This window comes from Triticum urartu, chromosome 3 (assembly GCF_003073215.2).
Source record: "Triticum urartu cultivar G1812 chromosome 3, Tu2.1, whole genome shotgun sequence".
In the NCBI taxonomy this organism is placed as follows: domain Eukaryota; kingdom Viridiplantae; phylum Streptophyta; class Magnoliopsida; order Poales; family Poaceae; genus Triticum; species Triticum urartu.
In genome coordinates, this window is record NC_053024.1 from 717,863,893 (window position 1) to 717,874,434 (window position 10,542).

The following is a 10,542-nucleotide window of genomic DNA, read 5'->3' on the forward strand; positions in this document are numbered from 1 at the left end:
TGTTACAATTTTTTCTAACACTAAGGGATAAAGAAACAGAAATATGGGGTGCATATGTCATCTTATTAAGAATAAAGTGTGAAACATGTAACTGGTAAATCATTTGCTAGCAATCGGAACTATTGATGAGTATCCTGAGAAAGGCACGATTTCTATACTGATTGATGAAATACAACAAATTCAGTCTCAAAAGGCTACTACTGTAAAACTAACTGACAACTTTTTCTCCAAAGCAAATTGTAAAACGAAGTTCTGAATAAGCAATACACAAATTTGGCCATTAGTGCTCAACTTGGTGATGGCATATGACGGTGACTTGAATAGTTTGGATACCATGAATTCTACCAAATTCAACACACACATTTACAGGACATAAGATTAATAGTAAGCTATCTCCATCCATGTATATCTGCACAAAACATTGGCCAAAAGTACAAGATCATCATATTTAAGTCATGGGATTTGGAGTGGTTCCTAAGGCCACGACGCGAGGCCTTTTAGACTTGATCAACATCTGTACTAATACATTTAACCAGCCTGTAATTTCTTTAGAACAACATATCAAATTCTAAAAGACCATTCTTAGTTTAGCCCATACGATTACCATGTGCCTGGCTTGTCTGAATTTTATAGAAAGTTCTAAGAACTATATTCCCTTTTTTCACACCTATAGAAATTAACATATCTGCTCATACTAAAGAAAATATGCTGGTGACAGTGTCCAGCCCCCATCGGCTTTCTTTCTATCTATGCCTGCATGAACCCCATGATGAAGAGGTCAGATCCAGCCGGCGGCTCATGCCGAGATAGGGCAGGTGAGGAGCGTGAGAAAGGTGTGCCATGTGCCGAGATAGGATGATTGTATTACATAACCAGCCCAACAGTCTGAAATTACGGATGATGCTTGGCTCTAGTTTACATTTGTGGTTTCTGAAAACAAGGGACTACATCAAACTACTACATCAAACTTGGTTCAAACTACTACATCAAATGTTCGGTGCAAATTTGGTTCAAACTACTACATCAAACTTGGTTCAAAATATTTTACATAAATACTTTAGATAACTTAAGGGAACAAAATTTGGACTAGATTGCATACAAACTTACTAAAATTACTTGCTATCACTATCGCTCTCGTTCTCCAACCTCTCCCAGTCTGATTCTGTAAACCTCCAATCATACCGCCATGGCCCTCATCGCTGGCATCACCTAACCTGCTCCGCTACCACCGCCTTCATAGTCCGAGTCGCTGGAGGAGAGCTCGATGTCCTCTGTCGCCTCGTTCGTACTAGCCTAACCCGCGCGGCAGCACGCCGCGCTTGGTGATTACTTATGAATATATGTAGTCTATTGATTTAAGAATAAATCAATGCATACTCATTTACTTTTTAATTCAAGAAAGTCAGACGGATATATAGAGCTATTGAAGACACTAGAGATGTGAATTTATTAAAATCTTGCAAATCTGTGGATACAAACAGACTATTTAGAAGTGGCACGCTTCTAAGATAAACTAATTATTCAAATTATATGCAGTCCACTCTATGTGGTGAACTGTATATAGAGACACAACCACGCTGTAGAAGTAAGCCACACAACCACGCTGTAGAAGTAAGCCACACAACCACGCCATATAAGTAAGCTAGAAGCAGTCTGTGATGGATTAGATCATCCTGGTGTATCCTCCTGTAGGATTGGCGCCGGTGATGAAGTGGTACAGAGCTTTTGCAAATTCTTACAGACGTCCAACAGGAGGATGCGCGCCTGTGTACGTGATGATAGGATCATCGCTGCCTGGGCGCTGAGGGTACATACGGAGTGGCAATATATCAAAAAAATTGTTGCACATTGCTGCTAGAATCATTGTTTGTCTTGTAAACTTGTTTTGCTGCGTAGCTACTTGCTGACGGGCCATATTGAATCGCCATTGCTTTGCTTGTGCATTTTCTCTGGCTGTGAACAGTCTTTCCTTTGTAACTTCAAGAGCATAATAATTTTGGTCATTGATGGAAATATTATAATCTGCACAGATACATTATAAGGCATGCCCGGCCCAAACCATCCCTCCCTTTCCTGCTTCCTCTACCACCAGAGCGGAAGCCACCAGCGCGGAAAAAATAAATGGATTGAGCGACGTGACATTAACCTGGATTTAGCCTCTCAACCGCCACCGCCACCTCTAACCCTCCTATCGTAGCCTCCGCTGCCCTGCCAAACCGCGAGAAGTCGTCACCAACGGGGACGGCCATGGGCATGTTTGCGGTGGCGTAGGGGTTTGCGGCAGAGTCAGCGACCAACGGCTAAGGATAGCAGCATCGGCCAGATTGCTGCACTGAAACCCACCATATCAGGCCCTCCGCATGCACCTCCTGCAAGTCGTCGGTGATGGCTCCCACCAGTAGTCGGTGATATCTCATGCGTGCGCCGCCAACTCGACCGCGTAGGGGAGATTGTACCGGCGCCGAGAGATGAATTGCATCCTGGCAGTTGGGGCTCCGACGAGGTATGGACGGCCCCGGCGGCAGACACCACTTCGGCAAGAACCACCATGACCTACCCACCAAGAAAGAAGAACACCGCTTCGTGTGGCGAAGCGAATCGGAGATGGCAAACCCTACCAGAAGTATCATGCAAAGTGGCGATCAGAAGCATCGATCTGCAAAGCGGCGCCCAGAAGCGTCGATGCACACGGCGGCGCAAGAACCATCGTGAAGACCAACACCGTCTAACCGCCATGCAAGTCAGGATTAAAAATATATATATGGAACCCCTTAAAACAACACCATGTGACATATATATGATAAGCAATCCAAACTACTCAAAAAAACCCCTCTAAAACAAGGACACACAAAAGGCGCGCTGGATCGTAAGCAAAAAAAAAGGCATGCAAAGGAGATCCCCGCATGCAAATCCGCATCAGCGCCCGCTTACGAAAGTATTGCAGGACAGGAGTAGGCATCACTCAAAAAACAGCCACATATACAAATTAGAACCATATCCAACACAAACAAAAAAAGAAAAGAAGAAAGGCAGTGGCAGATGCATGTTTCAGAACCTAAACTCACCAAGAGGAGTAGGCCGACCGAAAGCACCGGCCACACGCAAAGGCACACCCTTGGAACGATTAACAACAGACGGAGCACCCACCAAGCGATGATCAAGGTGAACATCAGCAGGAAGAGAAAAAGGATAACCAGACGACCCATGAATCGTCTGGGCCACCGAGGAAGCTGCAACAGAACATTGGACGAACTGCATTAAAAACAGGCCGAAATCCATGTAGCTAAGCAAATAAACCAAAAAAAAAAAACATGTCGCATGGACCACACACAAAGACCCACACAAGCAGCTTATAGAAAGGAAAAAATCATCACCAACCGTCCCAACGTCAACAAAAAAAATTATGCCCATCTTACAACAGCCAGCACAACCAACATAATACACAGAGAAGAAGCAGAAACTCACCAGATCCCACGCCGGCGAGCGGAGCAGCAGGCATGAGACCATCAAATGCACAAGAACAATCAGCAGTAAGAGTGTAGCCTTCACAAAAAGGAAGAGAAGAAAGAAGCGAGTGTAGTAAGCAAGGCAGAAAAAGAAACGTACGCAAGCAGACAGAGACAGTCGCATGCATAACAAGAAGCCAACGCACTTGCCTTACGTAGAGTCAACAGGCCACTTCCCTAAAGAAATCTCTTGACGGCGGCGATCAAGACCGCCGATGGGGAACCAAACATTGACCATGTACAAAAAAAAAGCAACCAAATGAAGCGACCACACTCCGAGTAAACCAATACGTAAACATACTAAATAAGCTTGCAAATACTCGAGTAGGCTGAATGAACTTACCAACCCGTCCAGAACGCAACGGCCGGCGAACCGCACGGCGGCAACGACACCTTAAATGAACAACAGGCAATTCATCGCGGACAACAACCTCTTCCATTACTGTGGGATGATCCGCGGGAGGGAAACGACCGCAGCCATTACGCACACGGGCGATAACAGCCGCCCGGATCCCTGGAGGACGCCCCGCCGGCCCCGACCAAACCGAACAACAGGAGGAGTAACCATCGCTGCCTCTATAAACCCTGCCACTAAATGCAGGAAGGAACGCCCACCAGAATGAGAGGAAGCTCAATGGGAAGGCCCATATTTATAGCAGGCGACGACGAATCGAAAGACAAATCGAAGACAGCCACTCCATGTGAGGAAGAAACGACCAGAAGAATAAAGAAAGGCGGCAGCCGACGGAGTACCAGGCCTAGAAAGCACGACCGAAGCGGCAGCCGACTGCACAAAGACACACGCGCTGCGAAGAAAAATCCAATTTTGAAACAACAGACGGTGTAAAAGTTGGCCACGACAGCATGGGATTCGGTACATGCAATCAAGGACAAACGGAAAAAGACAAAACCGTTGGAAAAAGACGGAGGAACATGCACACAACACATGCAGCCCAATGGGAACTGCGCATCGTGCATGCACATGCAAGCCAATTGCATGCTAGAACCAGGGACCCACCCAGAATCGCTACATGAACACGGACGTGCACACAGCCAAATCCCCCACTAAAACACATGTCACACACCCATTGGTGTGATTTCTACTGATAAGAAAAAGTCAAAAAACCAGGGTAAAAGAAACCTGGTCAGATTTAGTATATGTATATAATTCTTCTTGTATAGCCGGCTCTCCGGGCACAGATGGCGGAGCTTCACCATGTGCGCCTTGCCGGCTTGCTTCGCTTAGAGGCGCTCGTGAGCCTCCCAATCTTCTCGCATCTCACGTGCGGTGGCCACCCGGGAGTCGATGAGCGCCAACTATGGTAGGCTGGCGGGGAAGTTGAGCCAAGTGTCGGTGTCATGGTGGCAGGCCAACATAATATTTCCGGTGCCGCCTGCGCTGCCGAGTGAAAAAATGCGATGCATATCGGCTTGATCTCCGCAACCCACGTTCCCCAGCGTTGTTGCACGCTGAGATATTTGCTCTGCAGCGGTGGCGGTTGTGAGAGGTCGGTAAAGCCGGGAAAGCAGCGTGTTGATGTCATGTACTCCTTGAGAGTTCTTACGGTGTAGGCATGAACAGCCGACCCAGTACAAACCTAGACGTACTCGTACCGGACTCACATTTAGAAAACCAACATTTTTTTTGTTTACCAATGCATTGACCAATTAGTACGTACATATACTACCTTAACTAGTACAGTACTAATCCTACACGGACACTAACTTCTATCTTTGACTAAAATAAATTTGTATTACTTCAGAAGCAAAGCCAAACACGTTTGGAAACTGACGAACTAACCAACACGAATACGTGTAGGATTCAGACAGCCCAACTCCTTTTATGGTGCTATATACTTCCTCTGTTTTTATTTACTCTACATATTAGAGTTGACTGAAGTCAAACTTCATAAAGTTTGACCGAGTTTATAGAAAACAATATAGACATTTATCATAATAAATCTATACGATGTGAAAGTATATTTAATAATAAATCTAATATTGTTGATTTGTTATTGTATATCTTAATATTTTTGTATATAAACTTGTCAAAGTTTGTAAAGCTTGACTTTGACCAAAGCTAATATGCGAACTAAATAAAAACGGAGGGAGTATATATACGATCAAGGCTGCACACCCAATACGATCAAATCTCGAAGAGAAGAAAATACGCTTCTTCTACATGGGCCTGGCGTTGTCTATTCTGCAATGTTGCGGCCTCTCACGGAGCATCCTCGACCAAGTGGTGGCCAACCTTCCTGACCAGGCCAACTGCGCTCGCTGCCGTGCCGACGGCGCCATCTGCCGCCCATGGCACTCGACCGACCCCCAAGCGCAATCGCTGCCGTGGACTCCCCTCTGTAGCAACGTCATCATCGCCCCCTACAGCGGCCACACCCACCGCCTACCTGACAACGCTAGGTCTGTCGGCTCCACCGACGACTGGCTCGCCCTCGGCTTGGGCCATAACTACACCACCGAGGATGACAAGACACACTATGTCGTGCACAACTATGTCTTGCACAATCCTTTCACAAACAGGTCTCTGCCATTGCCTGAGCTCGACGCCGTCATCATCGACGACAGGTCCGCGATCCGCAAGTTCCTCATGCGCTCCACAGTTGATGACTTCGTCGCGGTCATCACCAACAACAGGAAGCATCCACTCATTGTGTTCCAGCGAGGAAAGGGCGTCTGGTCACCGGAGCCACTGACAACTCCATATATCTATCTCATTGACATCACCTTCCTTGGTGATAAACTATACGCCATCACCGAGGCTGAGGACCTCATCCCCCTTGACCTTGCATTGGATGGGGACGGAAGGCCCATGGTCACAATGGGAACACGTGTTATCAAGAAATCGCTCTACTATGATAATTATGAATCACAAACCACTTTTGACAAGGAGGACAACGATCATGCTGATAACCAGAATGAAGAGGGGGAGGAAGAAGAAGAGGAGGTCAGTAGTCTCAATGAAGAGGATGAAGAAGAAGAAGAAGATAATGACTTGACCTATATCAATTGCTCTGTTGAATTTGATCATGATGTTGAACCTATCACCATAATTAGCCGGCACCTCATCGAGTCGCATGGGAAACTACTCATGGTAAGACATCGTCGGTGCCTCCATCCAGATCACCTCCATTCAGACGCTTTATGGATCACTCTCCAGGTGGATGTTTTCGAAGCAGACTTTAGCACACATGCTTGGGTGCCACTTACAGGAGGGCTAGGCGGTGGTCGAGCACTCTTCCTTAGCATGGAATTTTCTAAGTCTGTCCTAGCACCTTGTGGGGAGGTGGAGGAAGATGCAATTTATTTTATGGACACGAGCAATGTGTTCAACATGAAGTCTGGTACTTCTAGCCCGTCAAAGTTTTGTAAGTATTCTAGAACAACGTGGCTCTTCCCTTCGGAGTCGGTGCTTTGATATGCACACATGATGTGACACAGTGTCGCAAACCAAGATTAGATGTCGGAAACAATATGTTATCATGTATAATTTCCTCTTATAATGTATCATGACAACAAAATGTTTTAGGTATGGACAATGATATTTGGCACACATGTGCCAGATTGCTAAAAGTGCCACACCACTCTTCTCCCTTTGATCCCACCTCCTCCCGAGCGGCTGCCCTCCTTCGATCCCATCTTCAGGTTTGTAGTTTAAAAAAGGCAAAAAGAAAGGCATTGAAGGGGAATCGAACCAAGATCCTCCCACACAAAACTAAGCTGCAACATCCAATTGCGCTAGCCCACTTAACTGATTACATACAACTTACATACTAATTGTATCTTCCTGTGATGAGAACAAACAAAACAAGCAGTGATTAGTAACTGAAAATCCAAACCGACAGCCTCACTTCTACGGGTTTTGGAACAATGCCCCCCCCCCTCTGGTCATTGTTACCATGGTGTTTGTACGTAAGTACTCAAATCTGCGGTGAGTAAATTATCATGTTATTTAGGCAGAAGTTATCGCGTGTTCATAAAAAAATCACTTGGGCAAATTTACTATGGTGTTTCGTACCAAAGGTACCAAAGTTACCATGTTTGCGGTGTGTAAATCATCATGCTAGGTACATAGAAGGTATTGTGTCTACGTTTTCAACAAATTTTTCAACCCCAGATTAGGAAGTTACCATGATGTTCATACACAAGTTATCAGATTTGCATGAGTGAACTATCATACTATTTACACAAAGGTTATCAGGGATATGTTTTTATCAACTTTTTCATGGGTCAAAAATTACCGTGGTGTTTGTACGAATATTATCACGATCATGGTCTGTATATTACTGTGTTATTTATACACAATTTATCGTTGTATGTTTCAACATCTTTTTCTCCGAGTCAAAAGTTAACACGGTGTTTGTACATAACTTATCAAGTTTGCGGTGCGTGAATTACCGTTATATTTATTTACATACAATTAACGGGGATTATTTTGTCAATAATTTTTCGCCTAGTCAAACTTTTTCCTTATTTGGTCAATGTTACCGAGGTATTTACATCCAGGTTATCAAATATGCACTTTGTATATTACCATGCTATTTACAATTTATCTAGGGTATGTTTTTGAACAACTCTTTTCCCAGATCAAAGTTACCGAGGTGTGTATGTAAGTTATTATTAGGTCTACGGTTCATATATTATCATGCTACTTACACTGAAGTTACCGGAGGTATGTTTTAACAAACTTGTTTCTCCGGAGACGAAAAGTTACCGCGGAGTTTGTACATAAGTTATCACGTCTGTTGTCTGCACATTACCATGCTATTTGCACTGAAGTTACCAGAGGGTATGTTTTTCAACAACTTCTTTCTTCGGGGTTAAAAAGTTATCGTGGTGTTTGTACATAAATTATCACTTCAGTTGTGTGCATATTACCATGCTATTTGCACAGAAGTTAATGGGATATATGTTTTCCAACAACTTTTCTCCCGAATCAAAAAAGTTACCGTGATATTTATATGTGGGTTATTAACTCTGTTGTGGGTGTATTGCCATGTTATTTACACAAACGTTATCGGGAGTACGTTTTAAACAAAAAAAATTCTAGCTCAAACTATCACTATGTTTGTATGTAAGTTATCAGGTTTTCTTGTATATATTACCGTGTTATTAACACGAGATTTACTGGGATAAATAGTTCAGAGAAAAAAATGCTTTAGAACTAGCAATATCCTAAACAATGTTCAACAAAAGAGATGGAAGTTCAAAATAAAATGTCGCTGCGTTCTTGTTCTCTGTCGGCAATAGCAAAAAATCCACAATCTAAAACAAATGTAGGCCTACATGGAACATCAAGATGTGCCGGAGTGTCCCAGCTTGAGTACCTGCTTCATGGGAGATAGGTTCAAATGAGGTTCAGAAGAATGTTGAGATTCTGATGCAAGAAAAAAAAGCAGTTTTAAGCGGGGTAGTAGCTTTTTTGCATCAACGGTGAAGTGCATAAGTAGGCAATGTCCAAAATTCACATGAGAGAGAGAAAGAGAGATGGTGATGGATATAGAGCAGCAGCCTGCATCGGTTGACGAGGACGTCCACATCAACGTGCGTCTGTCAGCGGCACTTGAACTTTTATCCCGATTTTCCTTCTAAAACTGCAACCTACTATACAAGCCAGCAGTGCTCTTCTTCTCCGCCGATGAGGGGCAGACCCTGGTTGATGTCTCCCAGTTGACATGTCCAAAAAACAATCCAGTAGCAGGTGTGTGTAGTGTTGGAACGAACCACCCGATGGACCGGAGTGAATGCAGATCGAGCGATCAAATTTAGTTGGTATGGAACCTACAACTAGGCTGCCAAACCAGTAGTACACGTATGTGCGTGTTGTGATATGAAAACATCCTCCCGGAGATTGAGACATGTCGAGCTCAAACATGTCAACCGAGAAGAAGCATGTTTCAGTTCATAGGATGAGCTCAACCCTCTCTCAATTAACATGTTAAACACAGGGGAAAATCCAGGGCGATGATGCAGAGGCCGAGCTCCCTGAGGTTGGGAAGGTGGCGGAGCATGGGATGGCGACTATGTTCGGGAGCGTCCAGGTGATGAGGAAGAAGTGGGTGAGGCGCGTAGCAGAAGAGCATGACCGTCAGTGCACGTTGGAGAACAAGAGAGGGCGGCGATGGGAGTCCTCGACGGAGAAGCACTTGGGCAGGCTGCGTTGGTGAAGAGTGGAGGCTGTGCACGCCTGCGCAGTCGCCGGAGTGGAGGAACCGGGTGGGACGGGGCTGGAAGCTCTGCCGATGGTGTCAGCCCCTGGGCATCCACTTCCTAGGAGCAAGCGATGCTGGTGCGGGGGTCGGCGAAGCCTGGGAGGGGCGGCGCGAGGCAGGCGGTGGCGGTGTGCAGTGGTGTGACCATGGTGGCCGATAGAGAGCCGGCGGCGCGCGTGAGGTAGTGCGGCGGCGGCGCGAGGTATGTGAGGTAAGGTCGGGAGGCTGAGGAAGGGCCCCGCTTTTTTCAGGTGCGGGGACGACCTCGTCCTGCAGGACGAGGATGCGAACGAGATTCACCGGACGAAGAAAAAAGGTGCCGTGCGATGCGTATCGAACGCCGAAGGAACCGTGTGGCAGTTTTGCAATCGGGCACATGGTTGCCAAATACATATTTCGTTTAGGTATACGTAATCCTTATTATTGTTTGTCATATTATAATCGCACTGAACACTTCTCTTACCTGGTTACTTAACCGCACTCAACTATAAATTTGATTCTGAGCAGACTGATTGCTCATCACTCAACTCTTCTCTTATATCTGGTTACTCAGCTCAGCAAAATTTTCTATGGGCAATGTTCGGCAATGGTTGACCAACTCAAGCGTCAAATCGGTGGCCTAGCGAGCCATTTATTCGACAACACAAATAGAACTCACAGCCTCACGATCTCGCATCTCTCACCTCTTTATCTTCTTCCCTTGGTTGCATGCATTTGTCGCCCTTGCCTCCTTTCGCGTGCGGTTGAAGGCCCCCGCCACCGCAGGCTCGCAACAACATCATGACCCACATGCCGTCCTCCGCTAG

The 10,542-nt window shown here is 45.6% G+C and overlaps 1 long non-coding RNA gene across 3 annotated transcripts; it reads right to left on the reverse strand.

Moving 5' to 3' along the window:
• Positions 1-427: 427 nt before the first annotated feature.
• LOC125546172 lies at positions 428-4,115 on the reverse strand. 3 transcript variants are annotated; one of them, XR_007300467.1, is made up of 3 exons: positions 3,466-4,115; positions 3,066-3,230; positions 428-2,614 (listed from the first exon to the last, which is right to left on the reverse strand). It is a non-coding gene; the product is annotated as an uncharacterized LOC125546172 (long non-coding RNA). The 3 variants fall into 3 exon arrangements; XR_007300466.1 differs by having other exon boundaries at positions 428-2,725; XR_007300465.1 differs by having other exon boundaries at positions 428-3,230.
• Positions 4,116-10,542: the final 6,427 nt, after the last annotated feature.